This window comes from Punica granatum, chromosome 3 (genome assembly GCF_007655135.1).
Source record: "Punica granatum isolate Tunisia-2019 chromosome 3, ASM765513v2, whole genome shotgun sequence".
NCBI lineage: Eukaryota > Viridiplantae > Streptophyta > Magnoliopsida > Myrtales > Lythraceae > Punica > Punica granatum.
The window spans coordinates 31552229-31565274 of NC_045129.1; the positions used below are offsets into that span (position 1 = coordinate 31552229).

At 35.2% G+C, this 13046-nt stretch overlaps 1 pseudogene; it reads left to right on the forward strand.

Annotated features, from left to right (window-relative positions):
* Positions 1–7491: 7491 nt before the first annotated feature.
* LOC116200528 lies at positions 7492–9794 on the forward strand (annotated as a pseudogene).
* The last annotated feature ends 3252 nt before the right edge of the window (positions 9795–13046 follow it).

A 13046-nucleotide genomic window follows, 5' to 3' on the forward strand; every position in this document is an offset into this window, starting at 1 on the left:
GTAATCCGCATAGAGACTAAAGCTTGAGCAGACGTGTGCCTGTGAGTCCGCGGACGACGTCGAGGACAAACCCAGTTGCGATGAGAGCATCGACGGTGTCTGTGCGCGCATGTGGGTGGACCTCTGTCTCTCTCTCTCTCTCTCTCCGAGCTCCTTTGTCTTTGTCCGACCCCTTCTGTCTTTGTTCGAGGTCCTGTGCCTTTGTCCGAGCTCCTCTCTCTCTCTCTCTCTCTAATCTATAGATACAATGCAGGGCAAAGCAGGGGAGAGAGCTTCCTCTGGAAAGCCACGAACTCCCAATGGACCTTCACTCAGCAATCGGAAAATCCTAATCTCAAAACGACCCCCAAATTCATCCTTCACAGCACACCAAGCAAACATAATCCTGAACTGATCAATGCAACCACACCCTAATTGCAAAAGTTCTCTCCAATTTTCGGTGGAAAAGATATAGAAAGGGAGACTAAGATTGATTTGCAGAAGGGGCAAAGTGAAAGGTATAAGAAAGAAGGCAAACGCGGGAATGGGCGGGAAGGCAAGGGATGGGGTGGGAAGAGACAAATGTGGCAAATGGAGGGTCCATATACCAGCACATGTAAGCAACGTTACAAAATTAACATGCTACGTGTGCAATTCCGTCAATTTTGGACGAGAAATTAGCATTTGGATAGATGTTAAACCAACATGTCAACATTGGGCTATCTCAAGTAAAAAATCAAGTTTGGATTAGAACTAAGAATTCTTTCAAACGTTAGGCTATATGGTGTAATTAACCCTTATTTTAATATTTGAGGGGTATACATGTCTTTTTATTTTGTTTATGATATATTCCCGATTTTCACCATTTTTCTATTCTGTCCAACCAAACAAAATGAATTTAATCAGAATTTCTATTTTATTCCATATTTATTCTTATCCATATCTATTCTATTCTGTATCAATTCCATTCCAGCGAACCAAACGTAGCCTGTATGATCTCCATCTTCAATACTCTACCTTTCCCAAATTCTTTCAAACCCTAATTTTGGCTGGAATCGTGGATATTGGCATGGAGGTAGGGGACTTTTCAAATTACTTGTTTGCCCTTCCTTAGAAAGGATCCATAAAATGATTCAGAGAGGGCGCAAATGATATTTCATATCTTCAACGTCTATCATGTGACACATCGAACAAGGTTTACCACATAGGCTGTCATTAACTTGCAACATCTCTAAAAATGACGGAAAGATGGACAGATGATAGATGTGGTTCTAAACCAAAGTTCATGTACACGAAAATAAATAGTTCATGATTTGAGAAAATGTAAAAAGTTCATACTTTTAGAAGCAATTTTCCCTTCTTTTTTTTCTTTTCCTTCCCCATTTTAAAAGAAGACGACATTTATTGCATCCATCATTGGATTTCGTCTATTATATTTAGTTCATTATCGATCCTAATTATGGTTTTTGATAGTTTTTATATAATTCAAAATATAGAAGCATGTGGAATAAAGGGGGGCCTCTATGTGTACATCCCATCATTAAGGAAACAGCATCATTTTGCTTTAGCGATTGAAAGGTGTCAAACTCATTAGAAATGAGATGGTCCCTCAAGTATCGTTGTCAATAAATGCATACTGCTATTTTATCCCGCAGCATTTAGATGAATTATTGATGACTCATTCTAGCAAACCAATATGACTTTTCCGATAGATGATGACTTAGCAGCCAAGGCATTCATCAGGACCATGTAAAGAAACCAGTCTCTTAAGATTCTATCTCTTACTCTATCTCCCTTTTTTTTCTGGGTCATAAACTCTCTCTCCATTTTGCCTATGTAGAAAATAAATTTTCCCTAATCTTTTTTATAACCGTATGCATTATGTCGCAGTCCATGCTCTAGTATACGTAAAAAAAGGCATATGATTCTCCAAACTCGATTGTTGCGTGAACGGCCAAAATTACAGGGTGTTATCTTTCTGATGTCGAACCTTGAGCAATAAATCATAATGATTTTTTGATTTTTTTTTAATGTAATGTAGGTATAGGGGAAAAAAGGAAAGACTTAAAAGGAATGATGGGATTGCCTTAGAAAAGGAAAATCTTTAATCATTATGAAAACTGAATGGCCGGCTGGTTAGGTGGTCGAACGGCGGGACTCCTTTAATAAGGATTATAAGTTCAACATATAATAAAATCATGTAGGGTAATAAGAGGATTAGTAGAAAGAAGTTATCAAGAAAGAAACAAGGAATCTTAAAAAAAAAGTTCAAAAATAACAAATAATCGATATATCCAAACTTATCCTATAGATTTGTTTCATTTATTTATCAAACCTAGAAATAAAATAACCTGGAAAAATGTCATCCGGCATAACATAATGAATAAATTAACAGAATCAATCACGACTATTTACTCATATATCTCTTTTTGGGCAGTTTGTATCTAAACTTGGTGAGAATGAGTTATCATCACATCAGTGGCAAGTGTGTTTCATTTCTTCGAAGCCTCGATCAAAAATATCAATGGGTAAACACCATATGAAACTCATATGCTGATATGAATTTATTTGTGAAAACTTGATACTCGCGAAGCAAGTCAACTAGATCTATCTCCGTCAAGGTCGTCATGCTCAACAAGTAACACTCCACGTACAATCTGATTAAAACTTGACAATACACTACAAGAAAAAAGTTTTAGGGCGATGTTTGCAGGGATCTAGGGCGACCCATACAAGTGTCGTGATAGGTTTCGCGACGTTTGTGCCGACCAATATCTATGGGTCGGCTACGGTCCAATCGGGATAGGGCATCATGACATTTACAGTAGGCGTCGCCAGAGGCAGATCTATGCCTATCCATAATAGTTGTCGCTACAACCCTTAATCGGTGGAGGACCAACTAAGGCAATGTTTGTATGGGTAGTCCTAGACCTGACTATAGCGACATTTGGTAAACGTCGGGTTTGATCACCCTATGACTACCCATGCTAACCTCGGCCCCGAATAACTTACGCCAACGTTTAGCGGGCATCGCCTAACATCAACATGGGACGAGCCATATTTGTGTCGGCCTAAAATCACCTTGATGAAGTAACCCGATACTCAGATGGTGGGTATTCTATCAATAAGTTGTCAGCTTGTTAGAGATTTTTTTTTTTTTTGTCTATCAACAAGCTATGAGCTTATTATCATGATACTGTTGTAAAAATTATTTTAATCAAACCTAAATAATTACTACGTATATGTAGTTAAATTCAAGAATTACATCACAGAATTATGTCGAATATTATTATTGCACCATAATTATCAAACTTAATGTCACAATTCCCGACAAAATTAGGCCAGCTTCACAAGCTCAACAACAACAGAAATATTACCAATAACAATCCCAACAACTTAAATTGCAAAAAATTGAAAGTTTGAGGATAAAAATGATTAAAAAAAAAGTTTGAAGACCAAAAGTGACAAAAAACTAACGCTGAGATCCCTTATGTTTCACGAAATAAACCACAGAGTGTTAGTTATCCATCGAGAAACCACATGATACAATTTGTTCCAAGCTCAAGAGGAAATTTTTGTATTTTTCCCAAGAATTTATTAACTCATCATCGGTGTGTTACAACTAAAGAATTAGTGATTACAAGGTGTTACTAGGAAGTAGAAATCATGTCCAATAAGCAATATGAGCTGGCGCAGGTCGAATAATTGTGTCTTGGGGAAGTTATCTTCGATTCTAAGAAACAAAATTAAGATATATAAGTACCCTACAAAATAAATAATTTAGCCAGCTATTTGAAAATTCTCCCCATTTTGCTATATATGAGAAAAAAAAATTAAGCAACTGATACGGTTTAGCTATTAAAAAAAAAAGGATGAGCAATTGTCGTTTTGGGGGTTGAACATGATAAATAAGAATTTATAGATTGTTAGATTAGAGATAAAAACCTAAAATAGAACGAAAATTTATCAACATAAAGAAAAACTAATTTAGTATAACATTATGACATAATTCTAATTTCTTTGGGTGATATAGAAACTATTTTTCTTCTTCTTCTTCTTCTTTTTTGGATTGTTGAATATTGTAATCAGTTTAGGTTATCGATCCATCGCATTAAGATACTTGCATATCCCCTGTTTCTCTCCTTGTTAAAGATTGTCAGCTAAAAATTTATTTTGCTCAGTCATTTTATTTTGCGATCTAATTTCTTCTTCTTTTTCTTTTTTGTTATCATTCAATTTTTAAATATCCATAAACAAAATGTTCATAATTTATGTTTTACTTTACCCGTATAGGAAAAGAAAAATGAAGGAGACATTGAAAATTATTGACAAGAGATCAGTAATTAAGGAAGGGAACAATGTCAAAGAGAATTCTTGTAACTTTTGCTGCAGTTAGGCGGGGCATTTCAGTCATTAGATTGTGGAATTAATTTATTTTGTCAATAATTAAAAACAGTTGGAGAGAACTTTTTAAAAAAAAAAACAAAATATTGATTTTTTACGAACTTATTAATAGAATATTACTTCACACGAGCTTTCAGCTCTATCATTCTTTAGATCTTACCTAGCTCACTTCTAAATTATTTCTTGCACAGAATAGCTAATTTCTAACTTTACTTACAGTATAGAAATTCAAAATTTTAAAAGTATTTCGTGATTTGAATAAACTAATGATAGAATTGAAATTAATTTTCAAAATAAACAAACATATCATGATCCCAATTTAAAGAAAAGAAAATAAGAAAAAATGAACAACTCATTTTTGTTGTTTACAATTTAAATATTAATAATAAAAGATTCATACTTTCTCGAGCCAATTATTTACATTCCAACAAATGATTCCGTTCCAAAGTTTGTCCCATTGAAAGGGGAGTATTCGAAGGTTCCAACTTCCCTTTTCTTATGGATTGCATATCGCAAATAAAAGATGCTCCAATGACAGGCTTTTTATGTCTCCCCGAATTTGATTAATATACTATCGCCCCATTTAATTCTCAATTATATATCCATCCTATACATCCGACATCAATGACAAAATTACAATATTAGGGGAAGAGTTGTCACCGTTAACTACAAGTTGAGAATGAGCGATTTGTTTCATTAATTTGAATTTGTTTGATTTATAGCTAAGGCTGTAATTTTATAAAACATCCACATCTACTGAACCGTCCAAAAATAACAACGCTATGGACCACAGGAAAAGAACTTCATTTTCAACCTTCGACTCCCAAAACCTATAATTTCAGGGAAAAAACTAAAACTTCATTTCTAATATATATATATATATATATATATATATATATATATTGTTGTTTAAGGAATCAAACTTACCGGACGCAAAGATTTTTCCCCGTCAAAAAGCAACCACGCGCACGTGAAGAATTCACTGAACAATGAATAATCGTACGTTCACTTCCGAAACAAATAATCAACACAACAACGATTTAGCTTTTTAGCTACTAATTTTTTTGCAACTAAACAAGAGTTAGTTGCTATGTGGTTTTATATAAAACTAACTACTTAGTTGGTTGTAAAATTAGGACCAGTATGAGCCAATAGTCACTGAAATATCAATTAGATGTTATAAGCATCTTTTTGACAACTACAATCATATACCGTTACCAGAAATGACATAATTGTCCACTAAATGATCAAGTTTGTAGCGATAGATCGTATGTTTAACAACGAAACCAAATTTTTGGTAGTTACAAATGATAAACTTTTAAAGACTAATCAAGTTTTAGTTGTTAGAGATATATTTTAACTCTCTCCATTAATCTGAACGTTCGCTGGCCTCCTTTTTTTTTTTTAATTGATCAGATTCTAAATGGAACTGGACTGCGTCCTGATTATGGCCATTAGAGTAGTTGCATCCTGATTTTGGACTGCTTCTTCGGTGTCATAGTATTGTTTTGTAATTTATGTTGTCAACTTGTAGTTCTGCAGAACTGGTCCCTTCTTTCTGCTCGGAAATTGGTTCACTTACTTTACTCAATTTTGTTAAGCTGAATCAAATGCAAAAAGGTAGATACTTGATACTTTGCTCTATCTTTTCGTTTTTTGGAGGATATTGGGGTCTTAACTTCATGAGATGACCTTATTCAGATGATATAGGTTCATTAGATGATCAAGTTCATAGATGGTTTGGCTGTTATTTTGGGATTTGTTTGATTTTTTGGTTACTATATTGATACTTTGACTTGTAAATGCTTGGTATTTGTTAATGAATTTATATTTCGTATAAAAAATCAAAATTTACTATTGTGGTAGTGGATTCATTTTGTTTTTATTGATGTTGCCAAATTTCATATGAAAAATATTAGGGAGGTTCGATGGGTGCACTGAGATTTAAAATCTTTACCTTTAACAACTGTGACATTAACTGATTGTTATTCATATTCTTAGAAATGACTTATAGCAATTAAAAGATATTTTAAAATCTCAAATTTTCATCTTTGCAAACCAATGTCATAGTTGTAGAAGATTGCATCTTCTGCAACTAATTGTAGTTTGGTTTTTAAAATATCAAATTTTAGCAACCAATATGGTTGTAGCTAATAGTTACCTTAAAATCATCTTATAGCAATCAAATTCGACTAGCCACTATAATTTTAATTTTATTACAACTGAAATGTAGTAGTTAAAATATCTATCTTCAACAACTCATCTTTCCTTAGTTGCAAAAAAGTTGCATTTAGCAACTAAACAAAAATTTAGTCTTTAGAGCTTTTAGCTACTTTGTTGTGGCAACAGTTATGCCACCAAAAAGATATTAGTTGCAATATGATTTGGCAACTGACTCTAGATCTTTGGTAACCAAAATTTTTAGTTGCTGTATAATTGTAGTGCAATCTCGAACATAAAATAGAGCAAAAAATTTTTAACCACAAGTGGGTGCTTCAACGGTATATTGAGCTCTTAGTGGGTAGACTTTACCTACGTGTAGAGTTAGATATCCAGTGTTGTGACAAAATTGTTGGGGAAATGGGTGGAGACGATCGATCCGGAGGCGATGTGGAGTTAACACGATAGGATTAGAGGAGCGAATGACGTTTTTCAAAGAGAACTATTTGCCCCCACACAAAGTTGTTAGAGGGTTAAGGCAAAAGTCCTCCCGCGATACAACGAAGCCTTATGAATTCCTTCAACTAGCAAAATCGAGGAATTCTCTAACTCTCACTCTGATTTATGAAATTTTCTTAAGGATCATTTGAGCACTATAGCGTCTCTATTTATATGCACTCAATGGACACTATCGAAGAGTAAGAACCCTTCGTATAGGACGTAACTCTTAGATGGAACATCACCCATGGATAAGCAATTAATGATCTTACATGAACACTTAGTTAATGTAGACACTTCCAGATACATTACTTGTCTTGCACTCAAATGCATCAATTGAATGAATGAACTTTCACTTCGTAACCCGAATTCATCCAAGTACTCATGAATCACACTAAGTGACCCATTAATAAAATCCAATGAATTTGCAATCTATAATTTCCAACAAAAATGCCCCAATCATTTGGGGAGGATGGTAATTTAAGCAACCAAAGCAGCTGTCTATTAACAAAATTGGCCATGGTATGCTTCGAAAGCATTTGCTACAAAGTTTGTATTTCCAGTACATATGGTAATTTAATAACTTAAACTGCACATTTCCGTTCTGTGAAAATTAGTTGCTTACATTTGGGGTGATGCTCTTGCAGCTCTACATGAGCATGACCCTGTGTTCTAGACATTCTTGTGCTCGGAGAAATTTTGTGGCTTGCTCCTGTCACTGGGCTACAAGAAGCCAGTGATCATTCAGTGTCAATGTACATTTTCAAGGTAAATTAATTTTTTCTTTGTCCTGCTAATGTGGGGAGATTACGATATAAGATAATAAGAAACAAGGGGGACTGGTGTATGACTTTTCTATTTTTGGGAATTCTAGGAAGTTTGTTCAGATTGGGAAATTTGAAGCTGGAACATTTATGACGTGAATTCTTTGAAACCTATTTTCATTCCATATAACCATCCATGTGTACGAGGGTTTGCTTTTGGTAGACTCTCTTCTCATACACAGAGTATGGGAGATCTTTGTTGATGATGTTTCCAGTATATGGAAGAGTAAGCCATAATAGATCATGCCGAAAGGTTTTGGCTAATATTGCCACCTTGTTGCTTCCCTCCCTTTCATAGGATTGCTATGTGCCAATAGGTTTAGTTTCTTTAAGATGTAGATGAATAAGTCCACATGATGATGTTATGGCGTTTTCTAAAATCTATCTCTACCATATCAGATGCAGTCTTCCCATTTGTTTGATAGATAATACAAGATGCACGTCTAGATACAAAAGAAAGTATTATTACGACATGCCTTCTTTTATCTCCTTTTTCTCATTTTTATTATTCCATTTTTAATAAATAATCTTTCCTTGTCTTGTCTTTTTGCAGCAACCGGGCATTGGATGAGAAGTTGTCCCTTACCAGGATAATTCATTTCTATGTACGGATCCACCTACTTGCACAGGACAGGACTGTGGATGGCTCTGGGAGATGCAACCATAACCAACGGCTGCCTCTGGGCTATTCCTGGATCGCATAAAAGTGACTCTCTTCTTCTATCATAATGTTATGAAATTAAAAATAAAAATAAATAAATAAATAAATAAAAGCAGTCTTTTTTGTTTGGTACAAAATTAAAAATTCGCTTTTTTTTCCCTTTTATTTCCCCTTAGATGGTCTTGTCAGAAGATTCATCTGAGATGAAGATAATGTAAGCGGTTTGGTGCTTGTTCCACTTAAGTAAGGACTCAGGTTTAAGTCCCTATGAATGCAGAAAATTCACGTTATGAAAGTTTTACCCCTTATTAGGCCGACCCGGCTCGACTACCCAACTACGCTTCCGAATATCAAGGTTTACAACGAAAAAAGATGGGGTTTCCTTTGATCGGCCTTCTCCAGATTATGAAAAAAAAGACTTTGTCCCTATCGAGGTTAAAGCTGGTTCCTTAGTTGTCATCCATGGTGAACTCATCCATCAAAGGTGATTCTGCGAAATTGTCAACCTATTTTGTTCCATCAGCTTCAGAAACATCAAATTTATTCACCCACAACATGCTTACAGTTTGCACGTTGTGGATACTTATAGCTGTAAATGGGCAGAAGATAACTGGTGAGTGAAATCATGCTTCTACTTTTCTCAGGATCCTGCCAATATTATAAGAGCTTTTGTACTGCTTTTTGACAACACGGTTTGTCAACTTGACTTTTGGATGTTCGTACGAGAAGCTGTAACAAAATTCAAAACAGAAAGCCTTCATTGTTATGAAAAATTCCACAAATGTGCGCAGACCTCATCACCGTGAGCAATCGCATATGGAATTTGCGTAACACTCCTCGTTGTCTTGTTACAATCTCCGGGCTTTTATTTTAATTATTTAGTTTCAGACCATAGTCAGCTCAGATGACACACCTAGGACCATATAGGAGGAAGCCCTTGGCTGTACAAGACAAGGGGCATCCTTACCGCTAGGTTAATCTTTTGGTTTATGGACCTCCAGTCGTGAAAAACCTTTGTGCATTTTTTGTTCGAATATAATGTGGAGGAATAGCACAATCCCTTCATCCCTGCGAGGTCGCACTGATGTCCATTTATCTGTCCCTTTTTTTGACTGCTTACACCACGAGATAGTGATGTCATGTTGGTGATCGGGATCTTTCAACTGATAGAATGCTCAGATAGAATAACTGATTTCTTTCTTGTTTCACGGAACTTCATTTGCAGGATCAAAAGAAAAATGGAGCCTGAGCCTCTTTATGCATCTTGACCTGCTCCGACTGAACTTTCCTCAATGGGACGGTGACTCAGTTGCATGATGAGATGAGACCTTGTACAGGGTCGATGCATGCCATGGTAATGCATCCAATGTAAGGACGCTGAGGACTCGGGGGATATACTTCACTCCTGTCCGATGTTCATTAGTTTTGACTGATGCCCCTCCAGTGGGGGATGCAGCGATGGGAATTATCATTCAAGTTTCAGTTTTTATTCTTCAACTTTCTGTTCGGGCATTCGTTTGAGTGCATAGGAATTGGCGAATGCAGCCTTCACCCGGAAATGGTATAATCAGACCATTCTAAGCCCTTCTCAATTTCACTCTGAGAAATTGATACGTATGTAGCCTGAACATGGTAAATGGTCTGGTTCGCACGGTCGGCTGTTCTCGTTGCCAAGTCCTTTGCGTCTAAGGCATGGCTGGTAATCCTCTTATAATACGTACTCTGAGTGGATGTTCTTCCGAGAAAATACTATATAATAACAGTTGAAAGGATCTATGAATATAAAGATAATGATCCTATAAACAGTAAGGATCGTAATAGTCGTCTTCGATTTTAAAAAGAAATTTAAGATATGTAACTATGCTACAAAATAAATAATTTAGCGAGCTATTTGAAAATCCTCCCCATTTGCTATAAATTAGAAAAAAAATTAATGATCTTATTCTCACTTATTATTTATGGTGAGAAAAAAAAAACTAGTAAATTTACTAAATATCTATGGAAATTATTCCAACGATTAATATTCATTTACCAAATTCCATGATTTCTCATGCCAACGTATTGAGATAGTATTACTAGCTAGAAATTTTTTTATAAATTATTATGAGAGAGAATAATGGCTATATGGACAAGACCTATATCACATTTCATTAAATATTTGAGGAATTTCCCAAGATTTTCTTTACTGAGAGTTTGAGAAACGCAAGCTAAAACCCAATACGTAAACATTTCGTGAAGAAAAAATCTTTCATCAGTCTCAGTGTATGAGTCAGCCTTATCAGTCAAGCTGGTGTCTCATATAAAATAGAAGTCATTACACAGAAATGGAAAAATAAATGAATAAATAAATAAATAACTTCTTTAATAAGGATATTTGCTGAACAGAAATGATGTGGATATTCAATTACGAAGATCTCATTTCTTATAACTTTATCGGCATTTAGTTCGGTAGAATATACTCTCTTCCCTTGGGGTTTTGCCTAATGACACTCCAATCCAATCTTAATCAAAATAAACATTGCACCCCGTTCTTAATAGTAAAATTAATAATCCACCCCGTTGTCCATATTGACCTAATTGGAAAAAATTCTTTGGGTCTTTAATATTTACCTTATTTTTTAAAAAATTTGTCCTAATTCATATTATTTTTCAATATTACTAGTCCACATTTAGGACATATTATATAAATCATCGATAAATCTATTGACATGCAAATTTTTGTGGATTAAAAAAGTTTGAAAATAAGAAAATACATAAGGAAAAGAAAAATAATGCTGGCAACTACTTTGTTCGGGATCAACGATGATCATTAAAGTCTTCGATTACGTACGGCGGAGTATTTGCCATTAAGGAGGCTCTACTTGTAACATAGATATCTTAAATTGGGACCACTGAAATCCGCGCATTGCGTGGATGTTATAAATCGTGAAAATAGTCGTCCATAACTTCGTGGGAATGTTTGTGGCATTTATTGCGAAACGCGAGTATTCAGTGGGGGCATATGATCTTTCAGAGTCAAATATAGTTATTATGGATATCGATCTCAAAGAGTGGATATTTGATCATCGGATACTCTTGTTTTATTTTAAAGGGAATTCTTGCAACTTTTGCTCTAATTAGGCGGGGCATTTCAGCCATAAGGTTGCGGAATTAGTTTATTTTGTCAATAATTAAAAACAGCCGGAGAAACTATCCAAAAAAAAAACAGTTGGAGAAAACTTTCTTTTTTAAAATTGATTCTTTTTTTACGAACTTATTAATAGAAAATTACCTCACACGAGCTCTCAGCCCTATCTATTCTTTAGATTTTTTCTTCGGTAAATATCCTATCCATAATGGAAGAGTTGTCACTGTCAACTAGAAGTTGATAATGGGCGATTTGTTTCATTTGAATTTGTTTGACTTGTAGCTAAGGCTGTAATTTTATAAGACATCCACATCTACCGAACCGTTCAGAAAATCTAGAAATTATTTACAACTCGTTCGCTATCAACAACGCTATGGACCACACGGAAAAGAACTTCATTTTCAACCTTCGACTCCAAAAGGCTATAAATTGGGGGGGGGGGGGGGGGGGGGAATAAAACTTTATTTCTAATATTTATGGGGCGGAAATTCAATAAAAACTACTGCTGTTTAAGGAATCAAACTTACCGCACGCAAAGACTTTTCCCTGTCAAAAAGCTACCGCGCGCACATAAAGAATTCACTGAACAATGAACAATCACACGTTCACCTCGAAAACAAACGATCAAACTCGAATGCAAAATGGAGCAAAATTTCTTTAACCACGAGTGGGTGCTTCAATGGTATATTGGGCTCTTAGCGGGTAGACTTTACCTACGTGCAGAGTTAGATATTTTCTGAAAACACTTTGTAATCAAGATCAAACCGACACTCGAAATAAATTTATCTCAGTCAGTAATGTGAGTATACCCACGGAATCAAAAGAAAGAAAGTTCTTGTCGATTTCCTTCTTTTTTTCTTGTGAGACTACAAGATGTGCTCGACTTATCAAGTGAGAATAAGAATAATACATTCACGGGCATCAGCTTGTCCTGACCATATTTCTAGTAAGTTTTAAATCGCTACATGCATTACAAGTAAAGTTGGGCTGGTGTTGTTTCTGTTGCAGGAAAGAACAAGGAAGAGGATTACCATTTCCTACCTGTCGATCTTTTCGTGCATAAAAGCCTCCAATGCTTCACGTTCTTGCTCAATCCGTGAAATGGACATCTGAACAAGTTTCTATTTCATTTATTTATTTATTTTTCTCTCTTCAATGGCAAAGATTATCTGTGTTTTCCTTGTTGTCTCTCCTATGCTCTATGTTTTTCATGGATTCACCGCCACCACAATGGAATCAGACGACGGATCCGAGGAATGGGGTTATGTTAGAAGTCAGACCCTAATTGTTCGGGAATTCTACGGTGCAATCAATAGAATAATCAAATAATTTACTAAAATTGTAAGTCAAAATTAAGTGTTTTTTTACTAAAAAGCTACGTGAAGTTTATTAC